This window comes from Aethalodelphis obliquidens, unplaced genomic scaffold (assembly GCF_003676395.1).
Source record: "Aethalodelphis obliquidens isolate GAN/ISIS:26980383/991018 unplaced genomic scaffold, ASM367639v1 scaffold1, whole genome shotgun sequence".
NCBI classification, from domain to species: domain Eukaryota; kingdom Metazoa; phylum Chordata; class Mammalia; order Artiodactyla; family Delphinidae; genus Aethalodelphis; species Aethalodelphis obliquidens.
The window spans coordinates 79,078,767-79,103,629 of NW_020837945.1; the positions used below are offsets into that span (position 1 = coordinate 79,078,767).

Here is a 24,863-nt window from a genome sequence, read left to right on the forward strand (position 1 = left end):
GGCTAAAACTCCAGTCTCGTTATTTTGCAACCATGCCATGTCATGTTTGGCCAGCTCACATTATGGGGCCTCATCTTGCTAGAAGTGTCAGTAAGTTTAAAGCCAGCCTGCCATGGCGGAGAGCTGATGGAGAGCGGCCACAGTGCTGAAACACACTCACCGACCTCCCACAGGGCTGCTGGTAGCATCCTGACGCATAGTGACCTTCCTCTACAGGAAAGGCATTTAAATACCCAGATCTATTGCCCAGCGTACAACGTATTCCAGGAAATACTCATACTTCCCGCCCAGATTTATTTTTAAGGGCAGAGGATTGAGTGATGTTAATACTGGTTCTTAAAAAAAAAAAAAAAAAGAAGAAGAAGAGACAAGGAGAAAAAAGTGACACTTTGATATATATATATATATATGCAAAAGCACCTACATCTCCCCTAAAAGTGATCTGAGAAAACACAAAGAGCACTCAGTTGGCCTTCATTATAATCCCTCTACAAACATCCAACATTTCCTGCCTTTGTCTCTCCCATTCTTCCTCTCTTACACCGCCTTTAAAAGATATTCATTAGGGCTTCCCTGGTGGCGCAGTGGTTGGGAGTCCGCCTGCCGATCCAGGGGACGCGAGTTCGTGCCCCGGTCCGGGAGGATCCCACATGCCGCGGAGCAGCTGCGCCCGTTGGCCGTGGCCGCTGAGCCTGCGCGTCCGGAGCCTGTGCTCCGCGGCGGGAGGGGCCACAGCAGTGAGAGGCCCGCGTACCGCAAAAAAAAAAAAAAGGACATTCATTAGAATGTACCTCTCTTACACCCCCTTTAAAAGACATTCTTTAGAATGGCTCCTTTGTCCATTTCTTATACAGGACCTGGGGACTATGAAAGCCTCACTCACACACTCACTGGCTTTCCAACTGAGGTCCCGCCTGGATAGTGGCCAGAGGGCAGCACGAGGAAAACGTGAGAAAACCAAGTGCAGTTCACACGCTTCACTTAGCCTGGGAATTCTTTTCCCCTTTTCGGTCAGGTCAAATTCTACCCAGCATTCAGGTCCCAGATCAAATCCCTCCTCCTCCAGGAAGACTTCCTTCATTTTCTCCACATATGCATTCAACCCCAACCAAAGTTAATGTCTCTCTCCTCTAAGAACCACAGATTCCTTAACTAGACCTCTTAATATTTAGGAATACTATTCAAATATCTTAACTCTCATTGGTGCGATCTCTAGTCTATCTCCAATAAGAGTTATCTGCACAAACTTTCATCAACCCCAATTTCCCCTTCAAAAAGTCCCTTAAGGGCAAAGACTGGGTCTTGTTGAATTCATCAAATATAAAGATAAAACCTGTCTAAACAAAGACTTAAGACAAGTATATAAATAATTATCTTACAGGAATGATTCCATTAAAGATAAAACAACAAGGATAGATGAAGGATCCCAAACTAGAAGCGAAGCAAGTCCGTGTGGCATGTGTACTAAAGACCTTCACACACAGAACAGTACATTGCCTTATAAAAATGAAGGCAGCTAACATTAACTGAGCACCAGCTATGAGTCAGGTAGAGCCTTAAACATTTTCCAGGTATCAACTCTCTTAATCTTCAAAGCAACCTTGGAGGTAGGTACTGGTTTTACCTCCATTCGATAAGGAGATGAGGCAAAGAGAGTTCACACAACTTGCCCAAGCAAATACAAGAGCTGGCTTCACACTTCGGCAAAGAGACTCCAGCTAACGTGCTTGACCACCATGCTCTCCTGCTTCTACAAAAGACTGTCCACATCCTGCACAACGGAAGAGGGAAGTGGTACTCTCTAGAACCCAGTCAAAGGAGGTACCTTTGCAAAAGGACCCAAGAAGTAACAGCATACCGGTAAAGGAAACTTTAAGGATAAACATCACATTCTAGACGTCTCTACCTGCGCAGTTTGAAAGGAAAAGACTTAAGCCACTTTCAAGCTGTAGCTTTTTCTAATTTACCTGACTTCCTCAAACTGGAACTTACTCATTCTTTGCTGAGAGCAGTGAGGCTGAACTTCTTTTTCCTTGCACTGTTATTTTATGAGCGAAAGAAATGGGGTTGTTACCTTGACTGCTAATGTTAGAGATGCTTTGTGATGACCTGGTCAGTATTTTCCTTCCAGAAAAGGGGAAAGGCCTTTTAGCAAAGAACTGGATGTGAAAAATCAAACTTAAATGATGAAAGAGAGCATCTTGTGGCCAATCTTAATGAAACTTAATTCTCAGATGAGGAATTCTGTAGTAAACAACCTCTTGATTCTGTGCAAAACATTTTTAATTTCATGCCCTGCTAATCACACAGCTGTTAAATTTCCCTTCCCATCCGTTGTAAAAAAATAAATAGATAATAATTGTAATAATAATTTAAGAAACAGTTGGGCTTCAAACAAAATGTGAGCCCTAATGAATTTTCCCATCTGGAATTAATAATGTAGTGGATAGTGAAATTGATTCACCATCAATTCAGTGGATTTAGTTGATATAAACTTATATTACATGATTGTAAGTATCAAAATGTAAGGCTCTAAACATCAAAGGCTTCTGACACGCGGGCCACAGAACGTAAAGTCAATCTACACTGCGTTCCCAGACAAGTCTGGCACCTGATGCTTCTTCCAACAGATTTTAACAACCTGTTTCCTTTCGTTGTGACCTTATCTCCTCTTGGCCACAATAGGCACTATACGCATATAAGTACCACCTAGACTTGGTGTTACAGGCTTGGCGATCCAGAGCCTGGAGAAGAGAAAAATCAGTGTGAACGCGTCAATCTAATCAATACAGGGACATTTTTAAAAGGCAATCGTTAATGCTGCAAACCAAAACAAGAGTGAGGATGAAAGGGGGTTTTTAAATAGTTGGGGAACAGAGAAAGAGGTGGTCCAAAGGAGTATGATGATATGGTAGCAAGGGTGAGCCAACTTTGCAGGCAAGAGAGGCTAAGGACCAGTAAAGAAAACACCAGCAAGGAAGTGGCAAAAAGGAATATCCTGTTAAGGAGGGGACAGATATACTAAAGGAAATAAAGTAAGCACAGTCAGATGGACCAGAATATCAGAAGGGGATCTTCAAAGAAGATCTTCTGTTTCTGTGCATCAATACTTCTCCCATAACCTTGGCTATAAAACACTATAGGAAACGCCTGGAGTACTAACACAGTGTCTCTTCATCTGGCTTGCTCCAACCTAAAGTTGGTTTGCTGAAATCCTTTCAGTTCTTCAAGGCACGCTCACACACTACCTCCTTCAGGAGCCCCTCCTCCGGGTTCCCACAGCATGCCACCTGTGTACCTCTCCTTTGTCACCTAGGGGGTTTGGCTTCGTGAAACAGCTAGTTGTGCATGTGTCTGTGTCTCCCACTGGACTGTAAACTCTGTGAAAGAAGAAATTACACATCCCACCATATTTTTATTCCTCAGTGCCTGATCTAGACTTTGCACTGTAGGCACGTAAGGAATGCATATGCTATCTTAAGAAAACCTAGAAGAGGACACTTCCTGTTTTAGGTATTCTTGTTACAGAAAACAGAAATTTAAGGATTTATAAACTTGGCCACTAGCAGTCACCCTACAAACCCCTGTAAGTGACAACCACTATGAATATTTCATCATTCTTCTCAAGTTTAAGTGAGAAGTTCATAAGATGAACACAATTTTCATAATCATTATCACGGCCTACCTGAAAGTTCAATATAAAGGCACGTTGCTTTTCTGACCTGAGCACGGGCTTATAACTGTCAGTGTCAGTGTGAGAATCATTTCCAGAAACTGAAAAGAACTTTCCTGAAATCTCAGCATCACTTCAGCCCCACCCTCCACTCCACACCTCATCAAAAACCAACAGCATTTCCTTCAGGCCTCATCATTAATGATAAAGTGAATGAGTCAACTGCACAAAACAAACAAAACACCAGCAGCAATTTACTGTGAACATCGTGCATCTGTACCACACTTTACATACCCACTCTCTCATCTGATGTTTTCCGTGAGCTTCTGCAGCAGGAGGAAATGGAATCATTATTTTAGAGATGAGAAAACTCAACTCTACAAGATGTGATTTGCCCCCAAAACACACAGCTCATAAGCAGCTATGACAACCTGTGAATTCAGGATTCGAGATTCTCCATCCAGACTTACGGACTTACGTTCATTTATTCAATGTTGTCTCTCTTATCTAAAGCATTTAAGCAGACACAAGAAGTTGATAATGAAGCCCCAGAGACTTACATAAATGAGAAGTTACCTAAATCAGGTAGGGCCTAGGTGAGTTCCATTAGAATACGAAAGAAGGAAAGAAAGAGAGAAAGGAAGGAAGAAAGAAACCACTTTGCGTAAAGATAGTTAAATTTCCTGGAAAACAGGGGTCTTGAACTGTACTTTAAAGGTGTATTCATCAAAGTGAGCCCACAAACTGACAGTTTCAGAATCATCCGGGAGCTTGTTAGAAATACAAATTCTCCCACGCTGTGTTCTCAGACCTCCGGGACCATAGCCTCTGAGGGTGAAATTCCCCAGGTGATTCCAATGCACAGCAAGTTTGACAAGTGTCACTTGAAAGTTAAGATCAGACCTGAGCAAATAACAAGAAGGTAACAGGTAGGTTCCAGGAAGGGCGGGGTGGAGGTGGGGTGACATTAAAAATTCAGAGGCCCAGAACCCAGAAAACTCAAAATGTGTCAGCGAAGAAGGCCCAGAACTCTGGGCTGGAGAAGAAGTATCCTGTGAAGGACGGGGTCTGAGTGAAGTTACGCTGAAATCACACAGTAGAGAAAGCTGAATGTAGGCAGAGCAGGGCAGCTCTAGAATCACTCAGGCCCCAAGTCTGAACCTTGAGAGAAAGCATGTAGCCCTAAGCAACAAGAGCACCATGCAGTTCAGGACAAGAGGTCCCACGGGGTTCAGAAGGTCTTTAGAGGAGAAGCTCTTTTACAACCTGGAGAAACACAAGTTCACCAGGCAGACAAGGATGGAAAGGAACATGGTCAAGGTCCAAGATATACAACAACGTGATCTATTCAGCAGCACTGAGACACCCTGGATATGGTGTCCTCATCTATACAAGAAGAGATTAATAATCCTAACCTAGTGGGATTGTTGAGGGGATTAAGTGAGAAGGTGTTAACACGACGACTCCGAATGTGGTGTCTGGGAAGGAGTAGACACTCAACACAGTCCACTGCCTTTCTTCCCCTTTCAGGACAATGCAGCACCTGAGAGTGAGCTAGGCTCCTTGTCGTCTCCGGGGCTGGCTGGCAAGCTCCTGACTTGAAGGATGTTTTCTCATAAACGTTCACAGGGCAGCCTGCTGGGGGTGGTCCTGTGGTTGCGATCTATTGCACTCAGACACATTCCAAGACCTAGGGCTCCTTCACTTCCTGCTTCTCACTCTTACTTTTTCAGAGGGGTTGCAGGTTCTCAAGGTTATCTTGAGCACAGCTTTCTTTCTAAATGACACATAACCATTTCTACAGGCAAAAGTGCTCTGTGCAACTTCTTCTTTCAGAATGGGACTTCGGGCTGCCCTGAGAGTGGATCTGCTTCTCCTCTCAGAGGATCTGTTGGACAGCAGACACAGATCAGTCCAGCTGGTGGGCTGGAGGTCTCTGGGAGTCTTACCTACTCGGGGATGTTAACTAGGGTTGCTCAAAGGGAAAGACCAAGTTCCAGAGTCAACTGAAAGTAAGCTGATGGCTGTCCCACAGGGCTCCCTGGAAGGTTTAACTAGCTAACATACATTGTCAATACCTAAGAGGGCACCAGAGCATGTTGCATTCTCCAGGCTTACGGGGGACACATCTTTTTAGACTGGTATCTCCTTGGACTAGTACTTATGGACCACGCACAAGAAAATAAATTGAGTCAAAGCATGATCTACATGAGGCAGGGATCATCTATTTGCCTAGAGTTGACTCCCAGAAAGATGATGAAGATGGCAGGTTTTTTGTTGTTGTTTTTTGGTTTTTTTTTTTCTGTGGTACGTGGGCCTCTCACTGTTGTGGCCTCTCCCATTGCGGAGCACAGGCTCCGGACGCGCAGGCTCAGCAGCCATGGCTCACGGGCCCAGCCGCTCCGTGGCACGAACCCGCGTCCCCTGCATCGGCAGGCGGACTCTCAACCACTGCGCCACCAGGGAAGCCCAAGATGGCAGTTTTGGGTTATGCTTTTTCATCTTCCCATTCATTACCTTACTCACCATGTCCTCCCCTTCCTCCACACGCCCCTTCCCTTCCCCATTCCTCAGTGCACACTGTTTTGGAAAGAATCTGCTAAACTCATCAGCATTTGATGAACTAACGCCTTCTTTTTCACCACCCTGCACTTCGATGACTCTATCCCATTGTTCATTCCATTTGCTCAGAAAGCCTCCCCCTTTATAAAAATCCCGCTCAAGGCCAATCCAAGTGTCACTTTCCCCAAGAAGCCCTCCTTAATCCCCTGCCCTCCACCCCAGCTGGAAGTGATCATTCTTTTCTCTTCTCTGAACTTTCTCAGCAAGTTTCTACTTTCTACTTTATAGTTATTTGTGTGCTGTCTCACCTTCACCTGTTGGTTCACCCCTTTCCTAATACTTTCACACGTATCATCTTGTTTCAGCCTCATGACATGCTGGGAGGTAGAAAAGGCATGTATAATTACACCCACAGTATGCAGACAATGTAGCTTAGTGGTTAAGAGAGCAGCTGCTGGGGACAGACTACCTGAGTTCAAGTCCTGGGCTGTACCTTTTGGTTTGTCCCCATGTCATCCCCTCTATCCAAACAATCCTTTACACTATTCCACTTCGACCAAAACTATACACAAAATGCTTCCTGTTCCATCGAAAGCTGGATGTCTAGAGTGTGACATTGGTTTAGAACATTTTGCCTCATCTCAGCAGTTTCTTTAAGGAACAAGTCAGGAACCACTCCTGGTTTTTTTCTTATCATCCTATACATGTATTTTGGGTCATCCCTTCCCCCCCAGCCCAATAAGCCCAGGTGCATCCCCAATGGCTAATATGTGACTCAATAAAAGAACATCCTGTCTTGGCACTCAGCTACTGCTTCTGGGCTTCCACCGTTTAGATGAGATCCGTTACCAAAGGGCCATTTCACTATAAGGAACTGTCATGACAAAACTGTACACTTGGGCTTCCCTGGTGGCGCAGTGGTTGCGAGTCCGCCTGCCGATGCAGGGGACGCGGGTTCGTGCCCCGGTCCAGGAAGGTCCCACATGCCGCGGAGCGGCTGGGCCCATGAGCCATGGCCGCTGAACCTGCGTGTCTGGAGCCTGTGCTCCGCAACGGGAGAGGCCCGAACAGTGAGAGGCCCGCGTACAGCAAAAAAAAAAAAAAAAAAAAAAATACCGTACACTTGACCATTCTCTCCCTTCACAATTGCAGATATTAGGAGAGTTAAACTAATCCCCGAACTTGATCCCTGAGGAACTTTGAAAATGATGCTTCTGAATGTCTAGCAAAATAGACATTCATTCTCTCTCCCATTTTTAGGACACTATTTTTAATCTATGAGAAATATTTTCTCCAATTTGATTTTATTATGTTCATACTTAAAGGCTTTTCTAAAGGCTTGCTGCATCACAGCCCTCGATCACTTGTCATTCTTACAGTCTTTTCCTTGAGTTGTAATTCACCTGCCCCATCATTCTGGGAAATATATACAGGAATATGTCCTGCAGAGTGGATCAAGGTGGTAGTGTATGGGGTGGAGGGAAGGAAAAAATAATGGGTGAAGTAAAATTTCACGTTGTGGGTGTTCAACCTCCTCCTCAAATTTGGCTGAAACGCTCCAGCTTAAGGAGTAACATTCATATCCTCAACCAAAAGCAGATTAAACACCTGCCAAAGCTTCTATATCTTCCTCTGTCTGTACTTGTTCTAAACAACAGTCTTTGATGATGTAGAAATCTGCCAAATTGGAAAGTAAGTTTATTAAGACTAAAAAGCTGCAAGGATTAGACTCAGACATGGATGGGCCCTCAGTTAGTGGCCCTTCCCTCACATCTCACCATGGAGAATCCTTTGCCATTGAAAGAACTTCCACAGAGGCCACATGGACGCACAGGCAGAACCTGAGGCCAGATTAGCCGAGATCTGCTGGAGTGGCTGCCAACGGATACCTCTCAGGAAATGAGCCGCAGAATCAGAGAACACTGACTTTACATCGCAGAGTAGAGTGGCTGCCAACAGGTAGGCAAGTTGGTCGCTTAAGCAGTGGAGCCTTTTATTTAAATGAAATAGTATATAAAACTAAATTTAAACAGATCTAAGAGTGAGCTGCTCAGGCAGAAGGGCCCAGAGTCCTCGCCACTCTCCCCACACCCCATCATCTGAGGCTGTACGTCCACCCAGAACTCTGGGCTCCTTGAAGGTATAAGTTTAAAAATACACTAATCTAATCTAATTTCAACCTTAACAATTCTTCAGAGGAAACTGAGGCCCAGAGATTGAGTGTGGTCCTTGTATCCAGAGCTAGTAAGTAGCATAGCCACAAATTCTTCCGAAGGAAACCATGCTGCCTTTCCCCAAGCATAAAATATTTATGTTCTAGGATTCTGCCCTTTTATTGGGATGAAGAAGTTGGTATGATCAATGTGCCAAGTAAAATTCAAAAATGTGTCCAAGGTCAAAGAGTAAGGACATCTAAATTACACCTTGGGAAACCCAGCTCAGAGAAACACAAAACATCCATTCTATCAAGGTTTCATGGGATGGTTTTGCAGTGAAAACAACAAAATTACAGTAGGGGAATTTTCTTTTTCTTTTAGCTTCTATACATAAATGTGTCAGGCACAAAAGTCAAACTACTCTGAAATGTTAAATCCACTCAGTTGTAAGTAAAGGAAAACATAGCCGCATGTGTGTGAGCTGTGGGAGACACGTAACCCAAATGTGTTCCTTGGGTTAGTAACTTGAACTGGGAATTCATTGAGAAAGTGCAAGGAGCCTACAAGAAAGAGAACTGAGCAAAAAACACTGTGAGACACGTTTGATATAATAGTCATATGATTAACAAACTGTCACATCAAACTTTCCCACAACGTGGGAACACTTTGACACTTCATATTTTTAAAACTGACATTTTGATTCATTACTGTAAATAGCACATTGGGTTAAATATTGTGACAAGGAACAGATCATATATATATGATCATATATATACATATATACGTGTACATATATATTCACTCTATATATTACGTGTGTATATTTTTCCTAGCTCTGTATCATTTTAGGATATACGCAACCTTTTCCTACAGTGACAGTTTGGGCCAGTATGTAAACAGGCTATATTGCACTATTTAACTATCCATTTTTCTTGCAAGTAGGCAGATGGACATTTCTTCATTCCACAGAAAGTATATGAAGCAGAGGAATTTCAAAAGTAATAGGATGACTTCTAAGAAATTCTGAACAAGCCTATCAACTCCAAGGAAAGGACGTTACCAAAGTTGTTTTGATTTACTGCACTCGAGTTCACAAAATCATGGTCACAAACATGCATAAAACATTTCTCTTGTCTTCAAGGTGTTCCCTATCTATTTAAAGAGACACACACATGCAATTCTAAAGCAAGGCAGACTGCTTCACACATGCAAGAAAAGTGCAAAGTGCTGCTTCTTTCTTTGCCTTTCCTTTATTTATTTAGTGTGCATGTGCATTGCTTATAATAAATAACGTGTTTTCTAAGCCATAGCTCAGTGTAAACTAATTCAGTCAAATTAAGCAAAGTATGGGCATCAGTGGGGGCTGAAGAAATTTAGAAAGTTTGCAAGAATACTCAGATTCCCAAGCCAAGCTTTCTTCGCAAAGAAAATATAATGTTTGGTTTCCATCTAACACCACACAATACACTCTTCTAACCTTTCACTTTACCTACAGCTCTAAAACAAAAGATAAGATATTCATCCCCTTAAACATCCAAGTTTTGATTTCAATTTTCTCTGGTAATTTCAAAGTTATTATGTCCTTTCAAAGTATAGACAACTTTATAAAAAGACTGAGCTAATCTCACACACACACACACACACACACACACACACACACACACACACTACAGAAATAGATTCCACGTATATTTGTTTTATGTATTCAACTTTCTCTCTGGACATTATACCATTATTATTCAAATCATTCTCCTATTTAAACACCTTGAAAGTTAGACACAAAAAGGAAACATGAGATCTATATATATCAAGATATTATGCTCACTACAGGTAAGCTTTGCCTCTGTACTGAAATTTAAATTAGACAACGGTGGTCTTCCAAAGCACATACATAAAAAAGGAAGACTGCTCCACATTTATGTTCTTTCAGAAAGGATGCAGGATGCTATCAACCAAATGCCTCCAAATCCTATGAGAGTTAGGAGGCATAATGGATAACATTTAATGTATATGACAAATATTGAGAAAAACCTACAAAACATGAATATCAACCAAAACCCAGGCTTTAGCTGCAGCATCAAAAAATTCTTGCGTCCTTCATTCATAACCAAAAAAAGTGCTCTAATTTTGTTTTTAGCTAAATTAGTCAATTCATTTAGGGCAGAAGGCCTTTTTATCCCCATATTCTGGATGTATCCAAATGTATTAAAAGTTCAAAGAGTCTTACACACCATTTCAAAGTTTCTTTCAAACTAAGCAAATTAAAGAATATAGAAATGCGCTATTTTTCCCTCGGCTTGCTGAAAAAAAAAAAGGCAGCCTAAGGTTGTCCAAACCATAATAGGTCACTGTTTCAATCTGAGGACTCATACTTACTTTTCCAAACTCTTAAGGGGGTAGGTTACAACCTTCAAAGGTTGGAGACTCCTCGATAGAAGGGTGAACCACTGTCTACGGAACAACTGCTCTTCCATAGCACTGGGGAAGAGTAGAAGTAACATTATAACATTTGAAGACAGGAGATCTAGATGCAAATCAAACCTCACCATTTACTCCTTGAAGTGAATTGGAGCAGGTCACTTGGCTTTTGTTTCTTCATTGTAAAATGAGGATAATACTGGACCGTGTACTGGGTTTCATGAAGATTAACTAAGAGTGTACAAGAAATCTCACTGAATCCTAATTGGTCAGAACACTATTCCCCCAAACTTTTATTTGCCAATTTTCGCCATCCATTAATAAAAATGTTAAGAGGTCATCTGAATTCAACTAAGTTCAACTCAACAAAAACTTCCTGGATGCTCACTGTATGTGATTTCAGTCTCTGCCAGGTGCCATGATTGAAGGCGGGCAGGGGAAGGAGGAAGAGAAGGAGGGAGGAAAAAGGAAGGGAGGAAGGTCCAGCAAAGACACAATTTCTGTCCCCAAGACCCTGTAATCTTGTGAAGGAGACAGCATTTCACATATGAACTTTCTGAAGAATACTTAACACTATATAATAAACTATCCCAAAAAGGGTGGTGCTGACAATGGCTTTTAATGGTAGTTTTATATGAGGTGTAACACGAGGTGAGGAAAGTGTTCAGAGCAATAGAGAACGTGACCTAATTATTCCCCTGCCCCTGTAAGCATCTACTTCTCAGTGGACCAACCTGTGGAACCTGACAGAAAAGAGTCTCTTCGGATGGGCCTTGCTGAGGGGCCCCTCGGGCATTTACACTGGCCTCTATCGCCCCCACTCTATCCGTAACCCCCCTCCTTTCCTCATTCCTCCCTCTGCACTGAGCTTCCCCCTCTCTCTTCACCTCCTCTGCCCATTCCTAGGGAAGCCGTGTCCCCGAGTCTGGCTCATCTCCATCCACAGCCATCTGGGCTGAAAAGGGCCCTGAGGCAGGCGTAAGGGTGGCACAGTTGGAACATTAGAGCACCGAGAATCAAGAGACCTGAGTTCCTGTCCCAGCTTTGTCCCTACTTCACTCTGCGACCTTGAGCAAGTCACTTCCACTCAATGGGCCTCAGTACCCTCACTCATCAAAGGAGACTAGAGGATAGTTAACAGGCTTCTTGCTCCTAAATGTTCAACGTCTGTGACCTGACCTACAGCTTCCAACAGTTTCCAAGTCATAACTGGGGGCCCACCAGTCCCAGGCCTCCTGGAGAGGCACTGACATGACCACATCAACCGTTTCTACCGTGGGGAAGGTCAGGGACTCCTTCAGAAAATAGCTGATCTAAACAGAGCCCAAGGAGTGTCATGGCAACACTGCTCGCAAGCTGCCAGAGGTAGGGAGGAAAGGCAGCCAAGATGCATGTGCAGCTGCCACATTTCAGCACAGCACTCAAACCTCGTTAATATCATCTTGCTTAATACCGAGTCCCATAGATCAGAAGCTATTTTTACTGTGTATTTAACAGATTTGTGTACCTTCTTCCCTGCCAGCGTTTTCACAGTCCAGTACAGGAGACTCTGCCATTGGAGAGCCTTCAGAACCTGAGGCCACCCAGGGTTAACTCAGGAGAGGGAGGGAGGGGGAGAAGGCGAATGAATAGAAGGGAGAAAAATAGACGCAGTGGGGCTGGAGGCTAGGGGAGAGGCGGGAGTAAGACGTAACCAGAGCAAGTAGGAGCCAATACAACCAACCCCCGAGTGTGAGGCATTCTTGTCTCAGTTCTCCAAAGACTCAGGGATGCACGTGTGGAGGAGAGAGGGGGAGAGCTGAGTCCTCTCTTATATTCGGGGGAGTATAGGTCCTCCCACAGCAATTGTGATCACCACCTCCGCTCGCTTTCATTGGTCTCCCCCATCAGTTCCCCTTAGAACAGCCAAGAGTACCACTCTGCAGAGCCCTCTGCCCACACTCTAGGAGGCAAAAACCTATCCACTACCGTGCACTCTTCGGAGCTTACAGGGAAGGGCTCTGGCTAAATGTCCTGTTTCAATCTCTCTCCCGCGTGTAGGGGTGGGAATTCTAGATTACGATGACTGACCGAGCTGAACGATGTGAAAGCACCTGCCACGGGCCTGCCACATAGTACGTCACAGTAGACACCCAGTAAACGCCTGCTTGCTTCCATCTGTCTCATACGGCAACAGTGTCACGTGTACCACCTTTATTCCCAACATTCTCCGTAGAAAGAAGGAACCCAGCCAAGGCTTGCCGAGTGGTGAGCGAGAGCTCAGGTCCCAGCCATCCCTCTCCTGCTTGGTCATATGGGGGCGCCATTCTCAGACCTGCCACTAATTGGGCAGGCAAAGTAGGGTAAGCCATTTCTTCCCCGGGAGGGGGCTCGACTAGACAGAGAGTTTTTAAGTTCCTTTCCCGTTCTGAAATTCTATAAATCTCTAAGTGTCATATCCATCTTAAAAACAAGCAACAGAGGGGAAAACCGTTGAAGAACACAGTCGTGTGTTTATTGAGCACGATACAGAAGGCACTCTGCCAGGAGCTAAAGGAAATGCAGAAAAGCAGAATGAAGTAGTCCTTAGATTCAGAACTCTCATAATATATGCATATTGGTGAGGGGAGATAAGAGGAAATACAAAAAGATGGCAGTACAAAATAAAGTCAATTATAAAACAGAGTCCAAGTCTAAGACTATACTTCTGAGCCAAGGGGTGGAGAGAGAAGGCTTCCTCAGGGGGAGGGATGTGTGCTGGTCCCTCAGACAGGAAAGCAAAGCCCAAAGGTAGCATTTTACAAGAGTGGACCCTCCCCAGTGGAAGGGTCATCAGGTCTGTAAGATGGTTAATACCTTGTCTGTTTTATGTCTTCGATTATTTTAAAATTCTGTGTTTCACACATTAAAGGATAGAATAATAATGGTCATCCCACCCACTCAGCATCATCATGCTCTGTGGGGTCACAGGAAGAGCAGTGAAATAGGAAACAGGACACTTGGGTTCTGAGACCTGCTCCATTGCCACTATCAGCTCCCAGCCTTTAGCTAAATGGCTTATCTAGCTGTGGGATAGGAGATCTTGAAGAATTCCAGTTGGAGTTCTTGAGGCTTCTTGAGAACCAAACTGTCCAAAGGTCATGCTTTGCTGTTGAGGAGACCGAGGTCCACCAGAGAAGAAGTGATTTCTCTCAACTACACATTTCTGTCATCTGTGCCCAGCTCTCTGGGCAGGGCTGGTACTCACCTGCTTCTGGGACTTGCCTCAAGCTGATTCTTGCCTGCCAGAGATTTCCTCTGAAGTCCCTGTAATATCCCATCAAAGTCCATTCAATCATCCTTCAAAGTCAATTCCAGTCCCTGGTTTTATATGAAACCTCCCGTAGAAAGAGCTCCCACATTCTCTCACTCACGAAGTATAATTTCTGAGCCCACACACCACACTGAGTCCTGGCTGGCCCTGAATCAAACTCACCTCCACACACCTGCCAGCTCCCTGCTTCGATGTCTTAGTGAGCCACCTTTCTCCGTAAGTGCTAAGGAAATGCTTCTCAAGTTAGGCTGGTCTGCACCTCGATTTTCTGACACTCGGCTAAGTACCTTCTCGAACATATCATGCTGCCTCTGACCATCACAAGCCTGGATGTGTGCAATCCTCAGAGCAGCCAAAAGAGCTTCAACCACCTCCAAATCCATCAAGCTATTTACCAGGTCGACTAAACACACAGCAAGAGAGGAGAGACAGAAAGAAAAGAAGAGGAGGAGCAAAGGGCATGGACTGCAAATCGGATAAAGAGCCATGCCTGTGAGCTGGGATGCCCTGGAATCACCATTCCGGGTTTACAAGGGAGAAATCTGCAGTGCAGACACCAGTGGGGGCCCAGAGTCTCACACACAATCCCCAGTGGAGCAAGGAGGTCCAGTGCTGCGGTCTGGAAGGATGCCGTGGTAAACTGAGAGATGGACAAAGTCCCAATACCTAGCCATTGGCTAGGCAGGTCCGTTCCGTGGAAAGGAAGAGCATGGTAGCCCTCGACTGCAAAGGTTTCATACTGAGTGACACTCCACCAGTAATGTCAGAGTGAAACATGGCAGAAAGATTCATGAGGTAGAGCTGTGCAACTCCAGAGGCAACCCAAGGCACACATCAGATGGGAATTTTAAATAATCCCTTTAAACACAAGAGGACTCGGATGCCAGCACACACAGTGATGGCCCCAGCCAGACAGCAAAGGCATATTGGCACCACTGTAATTTGTCCATTCACCAATATGCTTCCGGAAAAACACCCATATGCTTTCTTTTAGCTTCCATATGCTTTTTTAGCAAGGAAACTAAAATATTTCATTAGTTTTGAGTAATTAATAATTACTTATTTCACAATAGTCTCCCTCATTAAAAAACGAAAATAACTGATTAAGCTGCAGGATCCTGGCTTTCAATTCAAGCTTTTTAATTTAATTAATTTTTTTAATTCTTCCCCTCTAGGAATTGAGTAATAGAGTAAAACAGCAAGCGTGGAAATACTGGCACTATGGGAAAGGAGGAGCTATCATCCACACAGCCCAGCATTCCTCCTGACTGAGACATCGTGGTTTAATGAAAAGAACACAGACTTTGGGAGCCCAAAGCCTCGGGATCCAATCCCAGTCTGACCCCTGGTGAATAGTACTTCTGAGGAAATGAAGGGCGTTGAAAAGATAAAGCCTGCTGGATTCCTGCAACCCGGCCTTCCATTACTTTCAGGGAGCGACTTCACAGGGCTTCCTCCCGTCTCTTAAAGCTTGGGGAAGGCATGTCACGGAATGCTGGCTCAGACTCAGTCCGTGTCAGCAGGCCTGTGGCCAACAGTCTTGGAATCGGTCTCCAGTGGAACACAATGCTTCGCAAACTCTAATGAGCCTAGGAACTACCTGGGGATCTTATTAAAATGCAGATTCTGATTAGGAGGTCTGGAGTGGGGCCTGAGGTCTGCATTTCTAACAGGCTCCCAGGTGATGCTGCTGTTCCTGGTCTTCAGACCAAACTCTGAGAAGCAACTTGACCTGAAAAGTATCAAGATGAAGTGAGGAAGTAGAATCTGTAAGAGCAGGACCTGCGTGCCTGCCTCATTGGGATAGGCTGGGGACTGTTAATCATGTGGACAATAATACTTCTGTGTGTTGTACAGCACAATGGTATTTCACTTACCCTCACAACAGTCCTGCCAATAGGGTGTGATTTCCATTTTACAGACAGCAAAACTGAGACCCAAAGAAATCAAGTAATGCATCCAAAGTCATGCAGCTAATAATGCTAGGCTCCCAAGCCAGTGTCAAGTATGAGCATGAGCTGATGGAAGACAGAAAATTTAAGCAGCTATGACTGCAGAGTGCCAGTACGAAGCCTGGTTCTTGTTCTGCTGCCCCCTCTCGGGGCCTCCGTCTTCCCATCCAAAGCTGTTGCCCCTGAAAATCTCCAAGGCCTCTTCCATGCCTAACACCGGCTTCACTCCCAGGGCTCCCACACAGACTCACAGTGGGTCACCAGGCACTGAGATTAAATTCACACATGTGGCAGTCATTACATCTTGGCACGATCCAAATTCTAGCTGCTCACATCTGCATTTGTGCTGATCTGTGCACTGCCAGAAGTCTATCTCTGGTTAAAAAATCTCACGCTCTGGGCTTCCCTGGTGGCGCAGCGGTTGAGAGTCCGCCTGCCGATGCAGGGGACACGGGTTTGTGCCCCGGTCTAGGAAGATCCCACATGCCGCGGAGCAGCTGGGCCTGTGAGCCATGGCTGCTGAGCCTGCGCGTCCAGAGCCTGTGCTCCACAACGGTAGAGGCCACAACAGTGGGAGGCCCGCATACCGCAAAAAAAAAAAAAAAAAAATCTCACCCTCAATATAACAGGGAGAAAACAACCAACGGATTCCCCAAAGCATCAAAATTCCAATTCAGTTGATAACTTGCAGTATGGTCAGGGCTCTATGACCCTAATCACTCTGCCTCCTCCTGCACTCACTTACAAAAATGGAGAGTCTGAGACCACTAACCTGATAGAAGTTTGAAAGAAGAGGAAAAACATGAGTTATTTATAATGCAGTTTATACAACTGCCCAGCTTTTCTTATTCTACCTTAAAGTACCAGAAGGGCATTTAATTAATGAATTATCATATAAATGATTCAGGATATGTGATCTTGTCCCTCTCTGAACTCCCAGAGCACACATTCACTGTACTCCTCAGGGGACCACTGGCCATTTTCTACCAGGAATTTCTATCGTTTATAGAATTGTTTCATTGTCCCTATTCACATTCAGTGTTACCTCTGGAGGTATTCACATATTTTCAAGCAGATCTGGATTTGAATCCAAACTTTGCGATTCATTTGCTGTATGACGTTAGGCAAATTACTCAACCTCTCTGAGCTCAGTTTCCACATATGAAAAGTGGGAAAAATTAATTTTCTATTTTATGACATTAAATGAAATGATGTATTAAAATGGATAGCACATAACAGATTCTGGGTTAAAAGTACCTTTGAGTGAGTGAGTGAGTGAATAAATGAATAGAGCAAGCAGAATAAGAGTTTCAATATTAAAACATCGCTCAACAGTTTGAAACATAAATGTCCAGAGTCACACTCATAAATGAGTCTGACACTCAGAGCAAAACAATAGGTGAATTGTGGGAGAAATCCAACAGCAAAGGAAATGTGTTACCCAAATGTCATCTCAAACTTCGCACACTGAAAAAAGTATTTCGCTTAACCTAGAACCTATGTATGGCCCTCAGAAGGTTTACAAACCTCCTGAAATTGTAGACAACATTCTATGCAGATGTGCATTTTCTAACTAGTTCATAGATTCATCTGAGTTTCCAAATATTCCGTAATCCTCTCCCCTACCACTACACACACACACACACACACACACACACACACAGGGACGAATTAATAACTACTGCCTTAGGCAAGTCCCTTGACAGAAAGGGATCTGCCAACTGAGAGAGAAAAATTTCACTTAATAAAACAAGGCTGAAAGATACAAGCATGCGGTTTAGAAAGTACAGACGGTGGAAGTTTTAATGATAAGCGCTCCAATCCAGAGAAAAGAGCTCTGAATCTAAGACTCAGCTTGGCTGCAAACTTGCTACAGGACCTTAGGCAAATCAGAGACTCAGGAAAACCAGGATTTGGGGAACCTTTGACATCCAATCTATTTCACCCTCCTCCTCCTCCTTGCATCTCATAGATGGAAAAACTAAGGTTCAGAGGAAGGTAATGCCTTCACCAAAGTCATAGCAAATAAAGTAGAGCAAGGATTTGAACCTCAGACCCAGTAAAATGATTTCCACTCAGTGTGTCATTATTATGAAGTACAAGGTAAGTGTTTAGACCCAATGGCCTCTAAGTTATCTTCCAACTGATAGACAATTACTACTCTCTTCTCTGGACCTGGAAATCTCATGAAAACATTAGTTTGGTTTTGGCAAAGATCATTCTAGCTGCTTCTCAGCCCCAGCCCAGTCCCACAAGAACAAGGCAGAGAGAAAATCTGAAAGAATGAGAGATGCTGCTATTAATCTTGTGTAGCACAGAGACTGGGAACTGCAGGCCTTGAACTGGATTTCACTGTGTTGGCTATTACTCACCTGTCGTCCTGCGTATTAATCCTGCATCTGCCTTCTCTTTATTAATGTTGCCAACCCTGCACAGTACACAGCCAGCTAGGAACTCATCCTTAGCTTCCTATAATTCATTGGATCAGAAAAGGGCAAGAGGAAACAGTGTGATGTCAGGGTCAAGTAATCTCGTACAGAAAGAACTGCAAGGGAATCCACAGCTTCTTAATAAACACAGAGAGCAGAGGCCAGCCAGAATCCTCTATTCCATGCTTCACGGAATGAACGAATAAGTCTGGCATCCACTTATGTTTCAAGGGCATCTCACATCCCTGCGTTAACAATAGGATTGGTTTTGCCTGAAAGATAATGTCCCTTTAAATGGTGGGAAGAGAAAGGATACTTCACATACAGAGATTCCTCTCCTAAAACAGAGGTACAACTATGGAGTCAGAAGAAAGAATTCTAGCCTAGGATCTGCCACAAAAAGCTTAGACAAATCATATTCCCTCCCTGACCCCAAAATCTCCATCTCTGAGATTTGGCTAGATGGGTCCTTAAAGTTCCCTCTGCCTTTGACATTCTGACCTCTCCTTACAGGTCACTGACTCAACCCTGGAAAAGTCAAACAACAGAAGAAGAACCTCTCTATATTGCTAGTGAAGTTTACCAGAGCCTCAAAACTGAGACCCAGATTATCAAGCAGAGAAACATGAAGGAAGATAGATTTTTATTTTTTCCTTTCTAACCAGAAACTGAATGTTGCTGGGGGTAGGGAACAAGCAATGCATAAATGCCCAATCACAGTGTATATATAATTCAAATCACTAACTGCCCTTCAGGTATGTACAAGAATCAAAAGCTAAAAAGAACAACTATTTTCACACACTGAACTCTCCTATGACTTTGGGAAAGTGGCAGCAGGAGGAAGAAAGAATTGACCAAGAAATAAAATCATAGATATTAGGACATTTGACTAGAAATAATGCCATAAGCACGTGGTCCAACTCTACTTGTTGTTAGATACTGAAATGGACCCCAAAGAGGGAAAATGACTTGTCCAAGGTGACACAGCCAGAGCTGGGAGTAGAATTAGATTCTCATGACTCCCGGTTCGTAGAACATAACCCATAACACATTACTTCACTCCTGCAAGCGATGAGATTCTATCCAGGTAACTAAGAAAATAATTTCAAATATTTTGAAATAACAATAACTCAATAACAATAACTCTACCTCAAATAACAATAACTGATTTATTGGATTTAAGGCAGACTAGGGCTGCTTCTACCAAATTATAATAAACAATTCACTGTAGCAATATAGACAAGTCCATGAGAATTAACTGTGCATTATTCATCCTTGCTAATGAATCACCCTGTGGAAAACAGGGATAATCAACAGTCTACCAAAGGCAGAAGCCTGTTCTTGCTCAAGTACAGATCTTCCCTGTTAAAGAACATCAGGTATCAGCTCTAAATAGTAAACAGGGGATACAGTTTCAGATTCCATGGAGTACAGCTTTAAATAGATTCGGTTTGGAAATGGGACATGGAACACACCACAGTCAGTGGATCAATGTTGAAAGCTGAGAAACACAATGATTACACTAATTAAGTGGGTACCTGTTGACACATCTACTGTCAAGCCTAATTATTTATTTAAACCGTTATTCTTTCTTCATTACTGCCACTGACACCAATTATTACCACAAGATTATTTTAAATTTCTTGTAGCATGCCCCCAGAATATTTACTTCTCTACCTTCCAAAGGCTATGTGAGAAGATTTTATCCTTTTTTCCCCACCAAATCTACTTCCAAAATAAAAAAAATAGATGAATAGATGAATGGATAGATGGATGGATGGAGTGATAGAGAGATAGATAGATGAAATTCCTCTTTCTCAAGAGCAATTTTTCATAAGCTTTCCAGCCTTGCTTAAACTCTTCTTTGTAGCTTCAAGATGGGTTTCAGTGAGGAAGTGGGAGCAGAGTTAACCACTTTTCAAAATTTATTTTATTAATATTTAACAACTGGCATTTGGAGGAAAGTTAATATAATAACTGCAGTTTCTAAGTGAACAAATAGATCTCTGCCTAACAGAGCCACCAGAAATTATGGTATCACATGTCTACAGTACATTCTTCTCTGATGTGTTGATCCCTGAAAATACATGAAGTACATAGGAAAGGATTTTTTTGCAGAGGTGTTTTATGGACTAGAGAGGGACAAAAAGATGGGCAGGAGTCACTCCTGTATTTTTGGCTACCAACTTTTTTTTTAGTAAACCTCTCTTTTGTAGAAACGAGCATAAAGCCTAAACAACACAAGTGGCTTCTAGGTCTGATCTGCTCACAGAAGAGTTTCACAGTCCATATGTGCCCCCTCACCAGCCCTCTTTGCACATGACCTCTTCTTATTCCATGTGTATGATGAATATCAGCTTTGAAAACCGTATTAATGTAACACCAAAATTTCCACTCACTTCTAAATTGCTAACTCCTGCAAATATGGGTCAGTACCAACAAACCTCAATTCTTTCAAAGGTCTGTGTAATTAAAATTATGTTTAAACTACTATATATAAAATTGATAATTAATAAGGACCTACTGCATAGGAATTCCCTACTGCAGGGAACTCTACTCAGTACTCTGTAATGGCCTATATGGTAAAACAATCTAAAAAAGAGTGGATGTATGTATATATATAACTAATTCACTTTGCTATACACCTGAAACTAACACAACATTGTAAATCAACTGTACTCCAATAAAAATTTTTTTTCAAATTATGTTTGGGCTTCCCTGGTGGCACAGTGGTTGAGAGTCTGCCTGCCGATGCAGGGGACGCGGGTTCGTGCCCAGGTCCGGGAGGATCCCACGTGCCGCGGGGCAGCTGGGCCCGTGAGCCGCGGCCGCTGAGCCTGTGCGTCCGGAGCCTGTGCTCCGCAGCGGGAGAAGCCACACAGTGAGAGGCCCGCGTACCGCAAAAAAAAAAAAAAAATTTATGTTTAAGATCATGGAAAGAGGGACTTCCCTGGTGGTTCAGTGGCTACGACTCCAAACTCCCAAAGCAGGGGGCCTAGGTTCGAGCCCTGGTCAGGGAACTAGATCCCACGTGCATGCCGCAACTAAGAAGCCCGCATGCGGCAACTAAGAGATCCCACGTACCGCAACTAAGACCTGGCACAGCCTAAATAAATAAATAAATATTAAAAAAAAAAAAAAAGATCATGGAAAAAACATACCTAAGGGATAATCAAAATATTCATCAGCACAAATGTTTACAGTACTTGAAATGCTGATATCAAATCTTCCACAAAGTTGCTATTCTATAGGGCCTGCAGTTAGGATCACCGTAGTGACTACTTCACCTCTTTTTGGCTAAGACTTCTAGAAGATTAGAGAGAGCATAAAGGAGCTAGCTGGGAAGTACAGATATCAGATGGTTATCTGCGGAGGAAAACTCACATTTTCCAAATTTTAAAACTTTTTATGCTTCCTTAAACACATAAAATAAATTTTATGCTTCCTTATTTGTTTTTTTAAACTTGTCTCCGTTTTCTTTTTTTTTTAACATGTTTATTGGAGTATAATTGCTTTACAATGGTGTGTTAGTTTCTGCTTTATAACAAAGTGAATCAGCTATACATATACATATATCCCCATATCTCCTCCCTCTTGCATCTCCCTCCCACCCACCCTATCCCACCCCTCGAGGTGGTCACAAAGCACCGAGCTGATCTCCCTGTGCTATAAGGCTGCTTCCCACTAGGTATCTATTTTACCTTTGGTAGTGTATATGTGTCCATGCCACTCTCTCACTTTGTCCCAGCTTACCCTTCCCCATCCCTGTGTCCTTAAGTCCATTCTCTACATCTGCGTCTTTATTCCCGTCCTGCACTTAGGTTTTTCAGAACCTTTTTTTTTTTTTGATTCCATATGTATGTGTTAGCATACAGTATTTGTTTTTCTCTTTCTGACTTACTTCACTCTGTATGACAGACTCTAGGTCCATCCACCTCACTACAAATAACTCAATTTCGTTTCTTTTTATGGCTGAGTAATATTCCATTGTATATATGTGCCACATCGTCTTTATCCATTCATCTGTCAATGGACATGTAGGTTGCTTCCATGTCCTGGGTATTGTAAATAGAGCTGCAATGAACAATGTGGTGCATGACTCTTTTTGAATTATGGTTTTCTCAGGGTACATGCCCAGTGATGGGATTGCTGGGTTGTACGGTAGTTCTATTTTTAGTTTTTTGAGGAACCTCCATACTGTTCTCCATAGTGGCTGTATCAATCTACATTCCCACCAACAGTGCAAGAGGGTTCCCTTTTCTTCACACCCTCTCCAGCATTTATTGTTTGTAGATTTTTTGATGATGGCCTTTCTGACTGGTGTGAGGTGATACCGCATTATAGTTTTGATTTCTCTAATAATTAGTGATTTTGAGCATCCTTTCATGTGTTTGTTGGCAATCTGTATATCTTCTGTGGAGAAATGCCTTTTTAGGTCTTCTGCCTATTTTTGGATTGGGTTGTTTGTTTTTCTAATATTGAGCTGCATGAGCTGCTTGTAAATTTTGGAGATTAATCTTTTGTCAGTTGTTTCATTTGCAAATATTTTCTCCCATTCTGAGAGCTGTCTTTTTGCTTGTTTATGGTTTCCTTTGCTGTGCAAAAGCTTTTAAGTTTCATCAGGTCCCATTTGTTTTCATTTCCATTTCTCTAGGAGGTGGGTCAAAAAGGATCTTGCTGTGATGTATGTAATAGAGTGTTCTGCCTATGTTTTCCTCTAAGAGTTTTATAGTGTCTGGCCTTACATTTAGGTCTTTAATCTATTTGGAGTTTATTTTTGTGTATGGTGTTAGGGAGTGTTCTAATTTCATTCTTTTACATGTAGCTGTCCAGTTTTCCCAGCACCACTTATTGAAGAGGCTGTCTTTTCTCCATTGTATATTCTTGTCTCTTTTATCAAAAATAAGGTGACCATATGTGCATGGGTTTATATTTGGGCTTTCTACCCTGTTCCATTGATCTATATTTGTTTTTGTGCCAGTACCATACTGTCTTGATTACTGTACCTTTGTACTATAGTCTGAAGTCAGGGAGCCTGATTCCTCCAGATCCGTTTTTCTTTCTCAAGATTGCCTTGGCTATTCTGGGTCTTTGTTAAACTGGTCACTGTTTTCTTGACAAACTCAAGAAGAATGAATTCTTCTGCCAAAGTCCCAACTCCTTCACACTGGTTCCCCAGGAGAGTGGAAAGAAGACACTATAGGCCCTGGGTTTCGAAAGACTCTAACTCATGTCCTGTATTCTTAAGATTTTTTTTTGTTGTAGCCTTAGATTATGTCCTTTTGAGATGTGTTTTGGGCAGTTAAGAGGCAGTGACAGACCCAACGAGTAAAGTTTGGCCCCTTCAGAGCCAGGTAACACTGGTAGCATAGTGTAGTGAAAAATGCACTCAATCGACAGCCAGGAAACTGGAGAGAAAGCCCTCCTGCTATATACTCACTGGGGATACAAGAAGGCACTAGATAAGAATATCCTAGGTAGAGAACAAACATATGGATACCAAGGGGGAGCGGGGGGGTGGGGGGGGGGAAGACTATGATACTATTATACATAGTATCAATAGTGTACATATGTCAATCCCAATCCCAATTGGAAGATTGGGATTGACATATATACACTATTGACACTATGTATAAAATAGATAACTAATGAGAACCTACTGTATAGCACAGGGAACTCTACCCAATGCTCTGCGGTGACCTAAATGGGAAGGAAATCCAAAAAAGAGAGGATATATGTATATGTATAGCTGATTCACCTTGCTGCACAGCTGAAACTAACACAACATTGTAAAGCAACTATACTCCAATAATTAATTAAAAAAAAAAAAAGGCCATCCTAGGACAAGGCCATACTGTGGACACTTAAATACTTCCAAGGTGCCCAGACTCTTGTGCTTTTGATTTGAACCTTAAAAGGCTAGGAATTGAAAGAGAAATCAAATCAAGAAGACATAAAACGGGCAAAGTTCACTGTCTTGGCCATTTTTCAGGTTTTGATACCCATGAAATACCTTACTATTTCTTCTGTTGGGAGTGAAATCTACCTTAAACTTTACTGGCTAAGATGCCTACCAGCATTTCATAAACTTGATGATGCCAAGCTTCTCTTACCTTGGACAGCTAGCTCTTGGAATGATCAGTGGACACAAGGTTCAGCAAACTGCAATGCTAGTGTCTGTAAATGAAACAGGTAAAGGTTACTCTTAAGTTCCAAGCTCTATTTATTCATTAACAATCATAAACTCTTCTATCTATACCACAGTTTCTTGTTTGCAAAACACTTTCACATTCATTATCTCATTTCACCCCATGACAACCTGGTGAAGAAGCAGGAAGAGATTATTCTACCCACTTCTTAGGTGAGGAAACAGAAGCTCAC

At 42.9% G+C, this 24,863-nt stretch overlaps 1 protein-coding gene across 2 annotated transcripts in view; it reads right to left on the reverse strand.

The window, feature by feature from the left end:
• The window catches only part of LPP (LIM domain containing preferred translocation partner in lipoma), a 688,992-nt gene that overhangs the window by 484,365 nt on the left and 179,764 nt on the right, over positions 1-24,863 (reverse strand). For both annotated transcript variants that reach the window (XM_027109047.1, XM_027109037.1), the window contains exon 3: positions 24,596-24,659. The gene's annotated coding sequence lies outside the window, so the exon portion shown is untranslated. The remainder of the gene's footprint in view (positions 1-24,595; positions 24,660-24,863) is intronic.